The sequence below is a fragment of the Leopardus geoffroyi genome, chromosome B2 (assembly GCF_018350155.1).
Source record: "Leopardus geoffroyi isolate Oge1 chromosome B2, O.geoffroyi_Oge1_pat1.0, whole genome shotgun sequence".
NCBI classification, from domain to species: domain Eukaryota; kingdom Metazoa; phylum Chordata; class Mammalia; order Carnivora; family Felidae; genus Leopardus; species Leopardus geoffroyi.
Genome location: NC_059332.1, coordinates 1499563 through 1515736, shown reverse-complemented (window position 1 = coordinate 1515736; position 16174 = coordinate 1499563). Strand labels below are relative to the sequence as shown.

Below are 16174 nucleotides of genomic sequence, written 5' to 3'. Positions count from 1 at the left end.
GAAAAATATAACATCTCCTTTCTATAGCCTCAGTTATTTATTCAAAACACCTGCCAAGGCCTTTGGAGCAACCTTAGACTTTCTTGGCACCTCCCTGCTCAGCTGTAATCATGGGCTCGGAATTTGAACATGTGTCCTCCCACTGCAAAATGTCTTACGTGTCGGACCCGGTCTCGTTCCTCTTTGATGCCCCAAGTCTAGGAGGGCATAGAAGTCTCATCAATTCTTGTTGCTTGAAAGTGTAGACGAAAGGATGCCAGCATGACTGCTCAGAGGCATAGCCCAGGGTTAGACTTTCGGGAGGGTTTCCTTTCCCATTCCTCCATAGGCTAAATCTGACAAGCCTAAAGGGGATGACTGATGCACGTTTGGTTTGGTTTTGCTTGTTTTTTGTGCCGGCCAGGTCACGGCTCCCAGTGGACACTCCAGTGTTCATGTGGACCCCTACATAGGCGTCCTCAGGCATTGGTGACAGACAGGAAGGACATGATCGTGCTAGACATACTCACTTATTTTTCAAAATCTTCACTTTGTTAAGATACCATGATTATTTACTGTACGAACAACACATAACAAAGAGATCATATATATAGCATGAAATATTCAGGTACCAATTACTCTTTACTCAACCTAAATATTAAGTATTGGTCATGTTCTCAATGTGCCTCTGGTAGTCTCCCAAGGCTGAGTTGCTAAGGACTCCCTGAGTCATTTTCTGTAATTCATCCTGTTGCTCGATCTCCAGCCAAGCAAGGCGCCTGTCACAAAATAGCTGCTTATTAAATATGGCGTAGAGAGAAGCAGTGAAACCCAAGGACTTGTGGCCAGGTGACTGTAAAGTTCTTGTAAGTGTCCACACATATAACTCTCCCTCTTCATGAGTCCCCTGTCTTTAAAAGATGGTCTAAGCTAGTTTAGATCCAATAATTCCCGTCTTTTTTTTCCCAGCTCAGGGGGCATCCTGTATTTATTTATTTATTTGTTTTTGTTTTTTGGATGAGCTACATCCTTATTTCTTAAAGAAAAAGAAAGTGTCCACTGGTTTTAAAAGGATGCCAGAATATTCTGAGGATAGGCAAGGGGAGGGGTAGGAATGACTGGTTTTTCAACCTTAGCACATTTATTCCCTAGGAAAGGACAGTGGGTAAGACCTGGAAAAGAAGGCAAGGGGTTGGTTTATTTTTGAGTGTGGAATTTAAAAGGCTGCACCCTTTCCTTGGATTGCCCGTGCGTGGCTAACAAATACTGCAGGGCAGATGCAAACACATGAAGACACAGAGGGGAACTACCTGGGGAAGGGGAGAGATGATTGGGCCCCACAGTCCAGAAGCAAGCTGGTCCCTGGTGACCTAAACAAGAATGGCTTGCAGAGTGAACCCCCAAGGATCAGGTCAGTGTGGTGTAATCAGCCGCTCACAACCCAGTTCACCGGGGGTGTCCTGTAGAAACGGGCCTTCGGGACACATGGCCCTACCAGAGCTGGGTCCTCAGCTCTGTATACCCTGCTCTCCTCACAAACTAGCAAGTTATTCTTTCATATATGTATTCTTTGGAATTTAACACAAACATGTACCTAGTTTTCATGACATGGGGAAGCAAGAGAAATGCGGTTGTGTATCTGACGAAGCTTATGACACATGAGGAAAAGCAGACAACTACACAAAAGTTTCCGAAAGTTCTGGTAAATACCAAGAGACCGACTGAGCGACAGCGGAGCGTGCCTGGGGTGTGCGCACAGGAGCGGGCCACCAAGTGCCCACAGTGTGCCACCAAGAGCCCCGGGCGTGCCTACGAGAGTGGGCCACCAGACGCCAGGCGCAGATGAGGGAAGCCGGCCGCGGAAAGGCTGGCCACGCCCGGGCCTGCTGCGTCCTCCCCAGCGCGCTGCGTTGCTTCTTTACTGTGTTTACCACATTGGGGTTTTAAAAGTTCATTCATAAATTCATGAAACCGCTTATTCGATTCATGAGACACATAAGCACTCGCTCTAACAAGTCCCTCCCCACCTTGTCTCTCCTCTGACACTGTGAGCCCCTGAAAGGTTGGAATCGCGTCCTTCCCTGTACCTTGTGCGGTCGTATGTTCGATTCCATTCTTTGTCCTGCTAGCAGATCTAGAATGTCACTCAGCTCATTCTCTGCGGAAGTTGTGTCATCCAGGGGCCATTAAGTGTCTAATGCTTGTCCCCCTCCTAGGCACCGGCGCAGGGAACCTCACTCCCGTTCCTCACGTGCCTTCGTTGACTGGCTGGAATTCTGGAGGGACAGATCAAGGAAGGCTTCCTGGGGAAAGGGCCTTCCAAGCCGAGACCTTGAGGGCAGAAGCAAGTGGACCGCGCAGGAGCGGAGGGAGCCCCCGCCAGGACGCAGCGCACGAAGAAGGCGCTCAAGTATTTCTAAAATAAAGCAGTAACGTGGCGGTGTGCCCCACGTTGGGTACTCGAGATCGGGGGGGCATCAGCCCGCACAGCCGATGTGCGGCTCGCTCACTGTCGTCATGGACTGGGGGCCGATGCCCTGTTGGGGGACTCTGGCGAGAGCGGGGAGTGAAGAAGCGGGCAGGTACGTGGACAGAGCAGCAAAAGCATCCTGGCAGCGGTGGGATTCGAACCCACGCCCCCGAAGAGACTGGAGCCTTAATCCAGCGCCTTAGACCGCTCGGCCACGCTACCGCCCTGAGGGTTCGGGCTGCCCGCGCTTCCCCGACCTCAAGGTCGCGCAGGTCCCGCCCTCCCGCGTGCCCCTCGCCCCCTCCGTCCGGCCCAGGTCGCGCGCTCGACCCGCGCACTCGCCTTCCTGGCGTTGTCCGATCTTCACCCGCGCGGGAGCCAGGCGCCGTCAGAGAGTGAGCCCCCCGGCCTCAGGAGCGAGCAAGTCCCGCCGTCCGGGTCCGGCCCCGGAGCCGCTGCGGAGAAGCAGCAGCAGCAGCAGCAGCAGCAGCAGCAGCCAAGGAAGGAGCGCAAGCCCCGATCGCGCCCGGACGAGGTGCCCCGGGGCGGCCGCAGCGTGACCCCCGCCCCTCCCTGTCCCGCGCAGCCGCGACCCCGAGCCGCCCAGGAGCTGGGTCCTGCGGTGTGTTTGTAAGAGTGTGCGCAAAAGGCGGGGGCAGGCGCCTCCTTAGCGCAGTAGGCAGCGCGTCAGTCTCATAATCTGAAGGTCCTGAGTTCGAACCTCAGAGGGGGCACGTCTTTTGTTCCCCGACCCCACGACAATGCGGGGGATGGGGTGGGGGACGAGTCTGCCTTCCTTCTCCATCCCTTTCTCCCACAAGTGTGCTTTTTCAACCGCGGGAATCGCCTGGTAAGACTGACGGACAATTCACTGCTGTGTAACGGGGCCACGTGACGCTCAGTTACAAAATAGTGACTTTCCACCGAGAACCAAATGCTCCAAAATTCTAACGGTTGTTTTTTATACCAATTTCAGACACAGCCAGGACATGATTTAAATGCCTTTCAGATAGGCTTGGCAATTGTTTTTGTTACAAAAAGACCAGGGTCAAGAAACCTACTGGCTCTGGGGCCCAGAGAGGAGGCGCGGAGGGAGGGCTGTTGGGGGGTGGGGGGTGTACCGTGGGGTGCAATCCTTTGTTATTAATTACCGGTTGGTCCTCTCTCACCATTCTTCTGGAATTGCTTAGGTCACCAGGGACATCCCACAAGACAGGAATCCGTACCCACTCCGCCCCCGGTCTCACCACCTTGTCCCCTTCTCCTGCTCTTTTACGTTTACTGGACTCTAAGTCACCCACAGAGAGACAAGAAGCGAACACACTGAAGTGATATTTCGAGAGTCAAGATAAGCACCCAACTCACACCAAAATGAACACGATTGAAATTTAGTATCTTGCCCTTAGCCTCTCAGCCTATTGTGTAGGAAATATTCAACAGGTGTTTACTGACAGCCTACTATGTGCCAGGCAAAGCTGTGTCCTTCCTTCCCTGTGAATCCATTCCCTCTCAGCTTTCAAGCCCACCCTTGTGCTCTCTGTGCTGTGATGTTGGGGCTGGGCCTCTGCCCTTCCCACAGGTCCCACCCCTTTGCCAGGAGACCTCAATGCAGTCAGGTGAACAACATGTTGGAGTCCTGGGCCTAGGACGTGCTCTGCACCGTTCTGCTACTGCCTCGGAGCCACCAGGCCAAATCTGCATGGCCTCTGTGGGTCCCCATCACCTCTTGCCCCCTTCTGGCCCATTCTTTATGTGAAGCCAGCATACGCTTTCCAGGATCATCTCTGATCAGGTTGTTTCTCCCTGCTTGAAATGCCCAGTACCTAGGCATTGCTGCAGGGGTGAGGTCTCCAGTCTACACTCCTGCCATAACCTCAGGACCTGTCCTCTCGGGTGTGTCCCTGCCTTCTTCCCCCACCATCTACCCGCCCTGCCTGCCAGCACCTCAGGTCTGCTTTCAGTTCTTTGAAGGTGCTGTGCTCTTCCCTCTTCCTGGGATGCGGGAGCCACATTTTTGTCCAGCGTCTTATACCAACCCTCCGATTCTCTGTTTAGACAACACTTCCCGGGAGAAGTGTCCTCTTACCCCTTGAAAAGGTGCCGTCCCTTTACCGTCGGCTGAACTGGAGACGTGGGTAGGGTGGGGGGCTCTATGTACAGTGAGCATACTTTTTTCTTAATTTTCTGCCTCTATTCCTTTATTCTAATTTAAGTCCATTAACATTTTCCACTTTATGTTATCATGGTGAAGTTGTGAAGACCACGGCAAACCTGCTTTAAATGGTGGCATGAATAAACACATACCTAGAAATGAGCCACAGGACAGTCTTTGGTGGATAATTGGTAAGTTACTTTTCCCCAGTGACCTGGGGCCACAAATAGCCTGGAGCCATGTTCAAAGGACGGAAGATAGGGTTGGGAATAAGGAAAAGGAACATGGACAGAATTTAAAGGGAAGGGTTAGAAATAATAAATAAATGAATGAGCAAAAAGGAAGACGTTTGCACTCTGGACAAAACACTTATTTCACACTAGGACACGGAGGAAACACTTTGCAGCAGGGGCCCGAGTAGCTCAGTCGGTAGAGCATCAGACTTTTAATCTGAGGGTCCAGGGTTCAAGTCCCTGTTCGGGCGTGTCTGCTGGTGTCAATCCCCACCTTTGTGAAGGCCTTGTTTTGTGAAGAAACAGGGACAGATTAGGTAGGTTGCAACACCCCCAAGGGTCAAATATTTCAGCTAACAAAATGGGTAAGTGACTCCCATACAAAGTAAAGATAGTGGGAATACCTGGGATTTGTACTAATGTAGACGGCTGGTTGAGATCTTTGTGAACGGAACAAACGTGAACATAGCACCAGGATCATAATCTTTGCCTATTAGTCTCATTTAAGTGGAAAAAAAAAAAAAAAAAGGCTGGAGTAGTTACTACACCCACTTTGTAAAGGATGTGGTTGGCTGTTTGTAGGATTCCTGAGTGAGGCACGGGTGTCCTTAAGAGTTGGTTTGTAAGTGAAGGGCTGAGGAAGGTTTTTGGATATTCAGTTCAAGTTCAGTAAGGGTAACAAGGATACAAATTAAACAGAACTGTCATGTAGCCTTGTATCGTACACTATTCTGTAGAGGTGTTGTAATATTGTAAACTTGCTTAAGAAAATAGCATGCTATGATCAGAACTCAGGGTTTCCATGTCTGCCCTGGGGCCAACCACATGGGCCAAGACCATCATTGCCTGATATCATAGTCATTGATACTTGATTTGTATCACTGATGCATGGAGCAATCTTCCAATGTACTTGATTTCCACTGCAGTCTGCTTTACATAGATGAGAATATGCTAATCGACTACGAATGTGGCTGAAATACGTTCACACCCTGGCTTGGAACGTCTCTGACATTTGGTTACAGTGTGTCTGTCCTCCAGGCCTGAAAAACCCTGGGGTGAATTAACATGGTTTCTGTGTCTGCAGAGGAGAGGAACAGATTCTGAACAGCGATGGCACCAAGAAGGATCATTCTCTAAGGAACTGCCTGAAGATCCAGCCCATCCAGCCCTCTGGTGTCTCCCAAATCTTTAAGTGCATCCGTTAAGCTGTGGGGATACAGGCTTCTGGAACCAGAGGCTGAGGGGCCTGAAGACCCTGAGATGTGCCGTGTTGAGTCTGCATCCCGGCGGCCTGTTGAGAGAGCTCTCCCAAAATACAAAGTCTCGGAGGCCCAGACGTTTTGCGGGAACAACCCAAGTCTTGCCCTGTCTTTTCCCAGCACTAAGCCAGAGAGGTGTGGCCTGCAGGATGGATTTCAGTAGGTGTGTGCCCTGTGCGCAGTATTGCAAAGATCCAAATTTGAGATGTTGATTGCCTGGAGTAAGAGAGTGGTAGGGAATATGGAGGGAAGACAGAAAGAGTTAAAATGCTAATTAACTCATGGATTTATTTGACGAGGGCTCATGGTCAGGTAGTGAGGTATACGCACCGGAGCTACGGGAGTGGACAAAACACATCGGGAGGACCCTCGTGGAGCGTACAGGGTAAGGGCACGGGTGGGTGATAGTATGCGTGTTGAATAAAAGGACGAGGCAGGTCAGCGGTAAGTGCTGTGAAGAAAAGAACACAGGTGCTCTGATGTGTTGGGAGGTCAGAGGCCGAGAAGGCGTGGTGTGTTAATTTTCTAGGGCTGCCGGCTCGAATCACCACCAGCTGCGTGCCTTAACACAATTAGAGCTTCATTTTCTGTTCGCAGAAATCAAGTGACTAATTACGTTTTGGAGGCTAGCGTCCAAAATCAAGGTATTGACAGAGCTGCGCTCCCTCTGAAGGTCCTGGGGAAGAACCCTTCCTTGCGTCTTCCCCGCGCGGGGTGCTCCCGGCAACGCCGGACACGCGTGTCTGTGGAGCGCGGGCCAGCGCGGTGCGTGTCGGCGGGAAAGTAGTCAGGGCCGGGTTACACCGGAGGCCGCGGCCAGGACCCGCGCTGTATGTGGGAGGAGGCCACAGGCCTCGCCGGGAAAACTGAACGTCAGGTTTTCGTTTCCTCGTCCCGTCTTGTTTGCAACACACTGAGTGGCACCGGTAAAGGCCACTGCCCCAAGGAAGAACGGAGATCAGAGGGACTCGGACACAAGATCCTGCTCTTGGGAAGAGGTGAGGATAAGTCGTGGCGGGTGTAGACGGACCAGGAGCCGGAAAACTGAGACCCCCTCCCTGTCTCTGGCCCCGGGACCTCGGGTCCACCCGCCGGGGCGCAAAAGTGAGCTGCCCCCTCTGAGGTTCGAACTCAGGACCTTCAGATTATGAGACTGACGCGCTGCCTACTGCGCTAAGGAGGCAGGTGGCAAGGCGCCCTCGGCGCACGGTTTTACCCAGATTGCACGTGGCCCAGCTTCGCGCCGCCCCCGCCCCGGGCAGGAGACGCCCTCCGGCCGGAGCTGCCAAACCCTCGGGCCCACGGAGGCCGAGGCCCAGGACCCGGACGCGCGCCCCCCGCCCCAGCTTGTCCCGAACTCCCTCGGGGACCCCGCCCGCCCGCGGGACCACCTTGCACACACACGACTGCGACCCCCAGTGTCAGGAGGAGCCCCAGGTCCCGCCCGTTCTCGGCCTCCCCCCACCCCCGGCCGCGCGGTCCAGACGCTGAGGCGTCCGGGGAGGGGTGGCTGCGGCGCGTCCGACTCCCGCACCTGAGTCCCTGTCCCCCCCTCCCGCCCCCCGCATCCCATCGTCCGTCCGACTCCCGCACCTGAGTGCCTGTCCCACCCCCCCACCTGTCGTCTGTCCGACTCCCGCACCTGAGTGCCTGTCCCCCCCCCGTCGTCTGTCCGACTCCCGCACCTGAGTGCCTGTCCCCCCCCCCCCCGTCGTCCGTCCGACTCCCGCTCCTGAGTCTCTGTCCTACCCCCGCACCTGTCGTCTGTCCGACTCCCGCACCTGAGTGCCTGCCCCCCCTCTCCCCGCCCCTGTCGTCCATCCGACTCCCGCTCCTGAGTCCCTGTCCCCCTGCCCGTCTGCAAGCTGTAGTTTGGGATTCTAGAGACACGCCCCCTGAATGACTTCAATATGCCAAGTGAGCATTTTTGGAGCAGCTGTGTTCTGCCTGTAGCCTAACTCGCGTGCTTGGAATCAAATCCTGCAGTTTAAGTACTTTTAATTGAAGCATAGTTGACCCACACAGGTGCTCGTTTCAGGCGTGCAACACAGCGACCAGGCAAGTCTGTACCCTCTGCTGTGCTCAGCACGGGTGCAGCCACCATGGGTCCCCAGGCCAGGCTGGTGCCCCGGGGCTGTGCCTTTCACCCAGTGACTTGTTCATTCTCATGCTGGTGTGATTCTTGAGACTGTGAATAGCGTGACCACGTTTTCTAAGAGATCTGGTGATGAAAACGAGAACGATTGCCGTATGAGCCCCAGTGCGACCCAGACATCGCTGAAAAGCTCTAAAATGAAAAAGCAGGCACAACTGGTTGAGCCAGGAAATCAAAACAGGGAGAACCTCACTAGAGAAGCGGGTCTGGAACCCCCCACGGGGGAGGAGGAGGAGGTGTGGGCCTGCACGGGACGCTGAGTCCACAAGTCCGATGACGTTCTAACCAAAGACCTTTCACCTCCCAAATGACACTAGCAGTTGAAAATGGCATGGGGTCTAATACTAGGAAAAAACAGGCATGATCTTATTGGTTGCTCTCTTTCCCGATCAGAGGTTGCAGCAGGGGCATGAACTGGAGAGGACACGTTAGTACCACGTGCTGGCCCCTCGTAGCCTGGAGCTGATTCCACAGAGGACCTTGCTGTCTGCAATGTGCTATCACTTTAAGCCATGCGTCAAAATACAGCAGCAAGACAGAAGATTTCCCCCAGCCCCCATGCCTTTTATTTGCATCATGGCATTGAAAACCTTCTTCTCGGTCAGTACGTAGATTGAACGAAATTACCAGATACATAAAACAAATGGTTGTTGGTATCTTGGTCAAATACAAACTAGACCTTGCCCGCCTGTCTGTATATTTGGCAAAAAGCACAGATGTAAATTTTGACAAATTCTATTTAGCCTACAAACTTTTTACCAAAGCAAATGAAAAGATATTATCTGGTAAGTGTTCTGCACACCTTGTACACAGCACTGCTAAAAAATAATTGTGTTTGTTTCCTCGTGATATTGAGGCTGTTGTGGTTTTTGCAGCTTTATGGTCATTGTGTGGTTGCTTCAAAATGTGCAGAAGCTTCATAGAAAGGGACCGAGGCACGTGCCTCCCAGACGGCTATTGTGCGCCATCTGCCATAGGAAAAAATGTCGAACCGCTGGCTTCCTGTAAAACCTTCACTTTCAAAGTGTGAGAATGTCCTCTAATTTGGAAACACTTTGAGGGTGAGAGTAGCGAAAAGGACCACAATAAAACAGAAATTTGTATGCTCTTTCTCCAACATTGTTTGATGGTGTGATGTAGATTGTGACAAAAGTTTACACACACACATGCAGACACAGACTCGTGTTGAGGGGAAATAACACTGCTTTGGAAAGAAAGAAAATGTTCACAGGAAAGGGCAGCCAAACAGGTGAAACGGGACTTTTTTTATTTATTTACTAAAAGTATAACTTATTTGAAATCAAGTTTTATTTCACAAGTTCAGATTACTGCTGTGTTTTCGGGCTCTGCGCTGACAGTGCAAATGGACCCTCTCTCTCTGCCCTCCCCCAACTTGCTGTCTTTGAAGATAAATAAACAAACAAATAAAAGAAAAGCAAATTACTGCTGTGTGTTTATCAAGATGAGGACAAATGCAGAAGGAGCAGCTCTGTAGGCTGGAGAGCAGATCAAGGCATCTGTGAGCACATGCCTTTTAGACATTCAGTGGAGGAGACATCAGTCACATCACTGACTGACTACACTCGGTGGGAAATGGGGTTGGAGGTCTAAGTATGGGAAGCATCAGGGCAGAGGGTTCTTGCCGTCACGTCATCAGGTGAGCTCAGGCAGGCAGCGGGTGTACATACAGAACATATGTGGACTCACATCAGAGCCCTGGGGAACTCCAAATTTTAGCGGTTGGGAAGATGAGGAAGTAAGGAACTGCGTTTAAGTAGAAGGAAAACCGGGAGGGTGTGGTATTCTGGAAGCAAAGTGAAGAATGTGTTTCTGTGAAGAGGAAATATCAACTGGGCCAAATGCTCCTGAGAAGTGGGCAAACTGAAGATTGAGAATTGACCACTGGATTTCTCAGCATAGGGTCTGTGGAGACATGACAGGGTTTCTGTGGAGTGGGGGAAGAAGTCTGGTTTAGAATGGGTTAAAAAGAGGAGCACAGTCAGGGGTGTGCTTGACCCACAGATAGTCAGAGTCTGGAGAAAGTGGTGGTGCGTTTTTGATTTGTCCAGGGGCTGGGAGTGGGGAAAGGAAATGAAGGCTATCCTTGCTAGTAATTCTAATGATTACCCATGAAACCCGGGCTGCATATGGAAGGAGGTGTAGAGGTGAGGAGGAAAGAGACACGTTAAATAATTTGCCAGGAGGCAAGAGAAAATGAGCCAGAAAGGCAAGAAGTGGTCAGTTTAAGATATAATTGAAATTTACATCTTGGGTTGGTACTTGAAGTTTAAGTGTAAGGTCAAAGGTGGTGAGTTTTTCAAATTGCAGGTTGTGACGCCTTTGTGGGCCATGAATCACTTCAGTGGATCGCAACTAGAATTTCAATTTAGATGAAAGAATAGGTTGCGAAATGTCAGCATGCATTACAAATAAGTAAGGGTTGTGATGTGAATAGTGTTTCTAATTACGGATCCTACTAGAAAAAATTTGAGAAACACTAGGGGAGGAGGGAGAGAATACCTTCAGCAGTGAAAAGCCCAGAGAGAGGAGAGTTGGAGGGCAGGAAGGGCTGAGGGAACCAGCATCCCGCTTGCACACCTGGGCCCCATTTGCTCAACGAGGTTTTGGAAGCTGTGGTGTATCCTCTCTGCAGGGAAAGAGAAGACAGCATGGGTAGGACTTTTTCTCACAAGTTTCATATGTACCTGGAGAAGGTGGAAGTATAGAAGGTGGCTCCTGACAGAATCATGCAGGCAAATTTACTGAAGCTGTGATTCTTAAGGGGGAAGAAACTACAGTTCTCAGATTAAGGGAATTGTGAATATTTCTTTCCCTCTTTGACAATTAGTCTAGCCTAGATTTTATCCTGAAATATCTTCCTGTCATTGCCTTCTAATCCTTTTCTCCCCTCCTTTTTCTCCTCAATCTCCTGCTCTGTCCTCCCCACCTGCTGAGACCCCTCAGTTCTGAGCCAGTTCTCAAGTATGTTAAGGAGATGATTCCCAGCAACACGTCCTCATCAGCTCTGTTGGCTTCCTTTCATTCACTTCCAAACTTGTCTTCTGACCTTGGGGACTCCCATGTGGCAGTGAACAATGGCATTTCTCCACCTGTGTGGACTGGGCCTGTTGTTCTGTTTAGACCCTGATTTTCCAATCTCACATCTTCATAAGAAAAGCATCGCCTTGGAGGAGACCAGCTGCTGTGATGGCAGGTGAATGGCATCATCATGTTCCTGTCCTTTTCAACCCCCGGTTCTGTTTTACTTGCCATGTTCCTCCAGCGACCTGGTCCCATGGATTCTCCCTCTTCTGTGCTCTACTCAGGGCCTGTCACTTGACGTGTCCTGCAAGCCATTGTGGAGAAGGTGAATAGGGGCTGACGTTGGGCTGAGCCCAGAGGCCCCAGCCCTGAGTCCTTGAAAAGAGTTGGCATTTCCCCTGTTTGGTACTTTATTGTAATTCATCCATCCATGTGGGCCACATAATTTGCATAAAGGCACCTGTGTGTCAGCTGCGGCCCAGCTCCCACAGTACTGGCAGGACCAGCCTGCAAAAATACCAGTTACACCGACCTCTCTGGCCAGAAGGACACTTCTTGGTCTCCGCATGGTCTTTGAGGTCAAGTTTAAAGTCTGGAACGTTGTCAAGACACAGCTCACAATGTGTTCTGATGATCTATAAAAGTGTAAACAAGAGTTCCAAAGCATAGAGGCTTGTGGAAGGAAGAATAATGCCTCCCCCCCGCCCCCCAACAAAGGTATCCACGTATCCCTGGGAGCTGTGAATTTCACATGGTAGAAGGGACTTGGGGGACGTGATGAAGGTCAAGGACCTTGATCACAAGAGTCCTTAAAAGTGGCAGGGGAAGCGGAGAGTAGGTCATAGGGGTGTGATTTGAGAAGGACCCCTCTGATGGCTCTTAGGAGCCTTTAGAAGCCGCGAATGGCCATTAGCCTACAGCCAGCAGAAAACAAAGACATCAGTGTCTAAAGCCTCTCAGAAAGAAATGCACTGGCCAAAGCCTTGATTTCAGCATGGTGGGACCACACCAGACTCCGGGGCGACAGGAGTCCAACATTTGTGCTGCTTGAAGCCAATTAAGTTTGCGGCAATGTGCTACGATTTCTAAAAACAAAAACAAAACAAAACAAACCCCATTTTATTCTCTTTCTTGATTCTGTGGGCTTGACTGGGCAATTGTTTCATGTGATGCGAGCAGGAACTCCAGTCCTCCCCAGCAGGCATGATTGGGCTGGGATGTCCCCGAGGGCGCACTCACCTGACTGGCAGGGGCAGTTGGTGCTTCAGATCTACTAGTGTTGGAGAAATGAATAAAGTACTTCGCCAAAGATGGCCAACGGGACTAAAACAAGCTCTGGTCTCTGGCTTGGAGACCCCTCTTCCGGGTTCTTCTTGCCCTGTTTGCTGTGTCTGAGAAAACCTCCACAGATATGGAGGCTGACAACTATAAATTACCCTTCCCGCTTGCATTCGGGGCTCAGATCTTTGGAGAAATGGTCTCCTTTGAGCCCGCCGGTGTTAAATAAATTTCCGAACCACCGAGATCTCCAAGTGCTGTTTGGGTTTTCCACCAGCGTTCCAGCCTGGTTCCATAACACTAGGACTCAGCTGAAGCTGCTCCCTGGGGGGCCTCGCCTTGGCCTTGCCACGTGGCTGCTTTCCCACAGTCTGGTTACTGGGTTCTGAGAGGGAGCTTTCCAGGAAACCAAGTGAGAAGCTGCAAGGGTTCTTATGGCTCAGGCCTCAGGCCTGGAGCTGTTGTTGGGGAACTGGGGAGACCCTGGGCCCTGAGGCCTCCACTTGGCCTGTCCAAAAGACATCGCTGAGGCTCTGGGTCTCCTCAGGAGAGAGAATTCAAGAGTAGACACAATGCAGTGGACGAGAGACGCAAGCAGGTAAGTTTATTAAAGTGAAGAGTGATGAGGTTTTTGCGGTGATGGTGGGGTCTGGAGCTGACGGCCAAGAAAAAATTCCTGAAGACGATGTCTTTGGTGCAAAAAGATGACTTTATTGAAGCATGGGGACAGGACCCGTGGGCAGAAAGAGTTGCCCAGGACCACGAAGAGAGACTGGTTATACACTATGGTGTTGAGGCAGGTAAAGTACAGGGGAAGTTTCAAGTGAGATTTTCATGTGCTAGAGAAGATTCACAGGACACTGGAGGCCTAGCTATTGTCCTGGTGTGGTGGTTTTCCCTCTAGCAAAGCATTAGCATTGAGACAGTAGGGGGTTCCTGGAGAAACGTTTTACTCTCAAGTATTTGTCAATGGGCTGCAGGTTATAAGGAAACTTAGTTCTACCTGCCATTTCCTTCTGCCTTTGTTCCCACATCACTATGGAGGGGAGGGTGATGTTGGGGCTCTAGGAAACAGAGTCTATAGGTTTCTGGAGATTAGACAATGGATAAGATTGCCTTTTCTTGTTAGTTACTAAGGCATTTGTAAACTGATGGAGACTCCCGTCCTGCAGGACTGCGATCTCTAGTTAACCCTTTGTTTTCCCCCTTTTTTTGTTCTTGGGCATCCAGGAGAGCCCGAGGAACATCACACATGTCCCACCTGGTTGGTAGTGGTGGGGGGGCTGTTTGCAGCTTGTCAGCTTGCCTTTTGCTCCCTCCTCAAAAAGTACACTCTAGGGATGTGAGAGGGTGAGTGAGAGATAGAGAGAGAGAGAGAGGGAGAGCGGGAACATGCTAGAGCGAGCTGCGCGCCCCGGGGGTTGGGTTTGTATTTTTTACTGACAGCGGTTAAGGAGGGGCTGGAATGTTCTTACTTGGGACAGGGCTTTCTTGGAAGCAGGGCTAGTTGCTTCTTTTCCTCCTTATTTGGTTAAGGGTTCCTGTCCTGGCTCCCTTAGGGAGGAGATTTTGGTATGTTAATGTCCTATAATGAAGGAGTAGTGTGAACTGTGACCCACTTTGTAGCCGCCTCGCCCGTCTAGTGTGATGGGGGTCCTCGGGGAGTGCTGCCTGGCCAGGACTCTGACCTTTCCCACAGCTGTGCACAGCCTCCTCCAGGCTGGCCTCCAGGCTTCCTCTTAGAGACTAACTAACTGCCCTTTCTTACAGAAATGTCACAGGGCCACTTCAATGACATTCTAGGGGGTCAGCCCAGGTTCACTGGGACCGGCCCACAGGGCGGTCAGTGACAGATGTGCCACATTCAGGTCAGTCTTTGGAGACTGGCTATTACACAAGGTGGGTCTGTCATCCTTCCTTTTACCGCCTCACCTTTACCTTCCCTCCATCGGCCTGTCCGGCGTTCCTCTGATTCTCTCGAGCTAAACTAGTAACTGGTGCATTTCCTGATTGGTTTCCCTGGCAACCAGTCTCTGTCCCCTGGGGATCCAAAAGTCACCTCATTAACATAACAAAGCACACCTTTGTAGTTCTAATTTAGGAAATTCCAAGAGGTGTGGGAGCTCAGTGCCAGGAACACAATAAAGACCAAATATATATTTATTGTTCAAAAGAAAGCACAGGCCCCAAATGGTGTTATATAGGCCAAGTCACCAAACTTGGGCGTAACACCGAACTTGACTGCAGTTCCAGCCTCCTCTGGAAGTGAAAGTCTCAACAGGTCAATTGGGAATCTTCTGATCAGCACCAAAGAGGTAATTTGTCACTTGGGCCTTCTCAACACCCTCCGCCCCCCAACAAAGTGAATTGATGTAATCCTCCTAAGACTCTCCTGCCCCTTACCCAATGGGAAGTTCACTTGCTCCGAACAATCCTTTTTTTTTTTTTTTTTTTTTTTTTGGCTACCAACTTCTTTTGTTGAGGGGGCGGTGTCTATCAGGCAGACTACCTCACTTACACTGATCGGGAAATTCCTGATTGATTGGTTTAAGATTCCATCTCTGGAAGAGCCAAAACTAATTAAGTCTTGTTTTGGTGACATGGTGCTTAGCATAAGCCACTCCTTTTGGGGGCCTGTTGTCTTATTATTATTATTTTTTAAACACTATCCTATGCTTGATGTTTAGGTTTTGATGCAGGGGAGGGTGGTGCAGTCAGTTGGGACTGGAGGAAACTCTTCTGACCAGCCTATTATCGTGGGGATTTCTTCATCGTGCCCTGGGCCTTTCCCAAAGCAGTAAGGCTGTATCACATTTTGTAAATACAGCTGCATAAGAATTGCACGTGTTATGCCCAGAATTCGTGATCCCCAAAGATCGCCAGGGAGCCGAGTCCCATGCAAAAGCAAAAGAGCCTTTGTTGGAGCTAGCTCGAGCTCAATCCCCTACCTACACCGACACAGCGGTGAGATACCGGGGAGAGAGGGCGAGTTTCAAAAGGACAAAGGTTTTATTGGGGCCTAGGGGCAGTTGGTGAGGTAATGGCTGTGGCCTCAGCCGATTAGCTGGGGAAGGGTCCCAGTCCTGTTAGGCAGGTGAGGGGGGGCGGTTACTCAAGGGGAGGAGGCGTGGTCAAGGTGAAGGACACAGAACAAGATGGAGTTGGCAGGCGTAGGCCCGCCCTTTCACACGCTGTGACAAGTATATAATAAGGCAGTTGGTAACAAGCCCGAACTTCAAGTTGTTTTCAGGGGCTTCTCACACACAAACCCGCGCACAAATGTTCTTACTGGATTGGACAAAAGACCTAAAGAGATATTTCACCAAAGAAGATACATAAATGCAAATAAGCAGATGAAAAAAGTTTCCACATCATTAGCTGCGAGGGAAAGACAAATTACCACCACAGCGAGGCATCATTCTGTACCTGTCAGAATGGCTAGAGTAAAACTGACCACACCAAAGACTGATGAGGCTGTGTACACGTCTGGTGGGCCGGTGATGGCACAGCCACTCTGAAAAGCAGTTTGGCAGTTTCTTTAGAAACCAAACATGCAAGTACCAAGTTGCAGTCCTGAGTATTTACTCCAGAGGAATGCAGGCCGAT

The 16174-nt window shown here is 50.8% G+C and overlaps 4 non-coding genes across 4 annotated transcripts; 2 read left to right on the top strand and 2 right to left on the bottom strand.

Annotated features, from left to right (window-relative positions):
- Positions 1-2589: 2589 nt before the first annotated feature.
- On the bottom strand, positions 2590-2671 carry TRNAL-AAG. The gene has a single exon. It is a non-coding gene; the product is annotated as a tRNA-Leu (tRNA).
- Positions 2672-3110: 439 nt separating this feature from the next.
- Positions 3111-3183, top strand: TRNAM-CAU. The gene has a single exon. It is a non-coding gene; the product is annotated as a tRNA-Met (tRNA).
- A 1829-nt stretch (positions 3184-5012) lies between these two features.
- Positions 5013-5085, top strand: TRNAK-UUU. The gene has a single exon. It is a non-coding gene; the product is annotated as a tRNA-Lys (tRNA).
- A 2118-nt stretch (positions 5086-7203) lies between these two features.
- On the bottom strand, positions 7204-7276 carry TRNAM-CAU. Its single transcript has one exon. It is a non-coding gene; the product is annotated as a tRNA-Met (tRNA).
- Positions 7277-16174: the final 8898 nt, after the last annotated feature.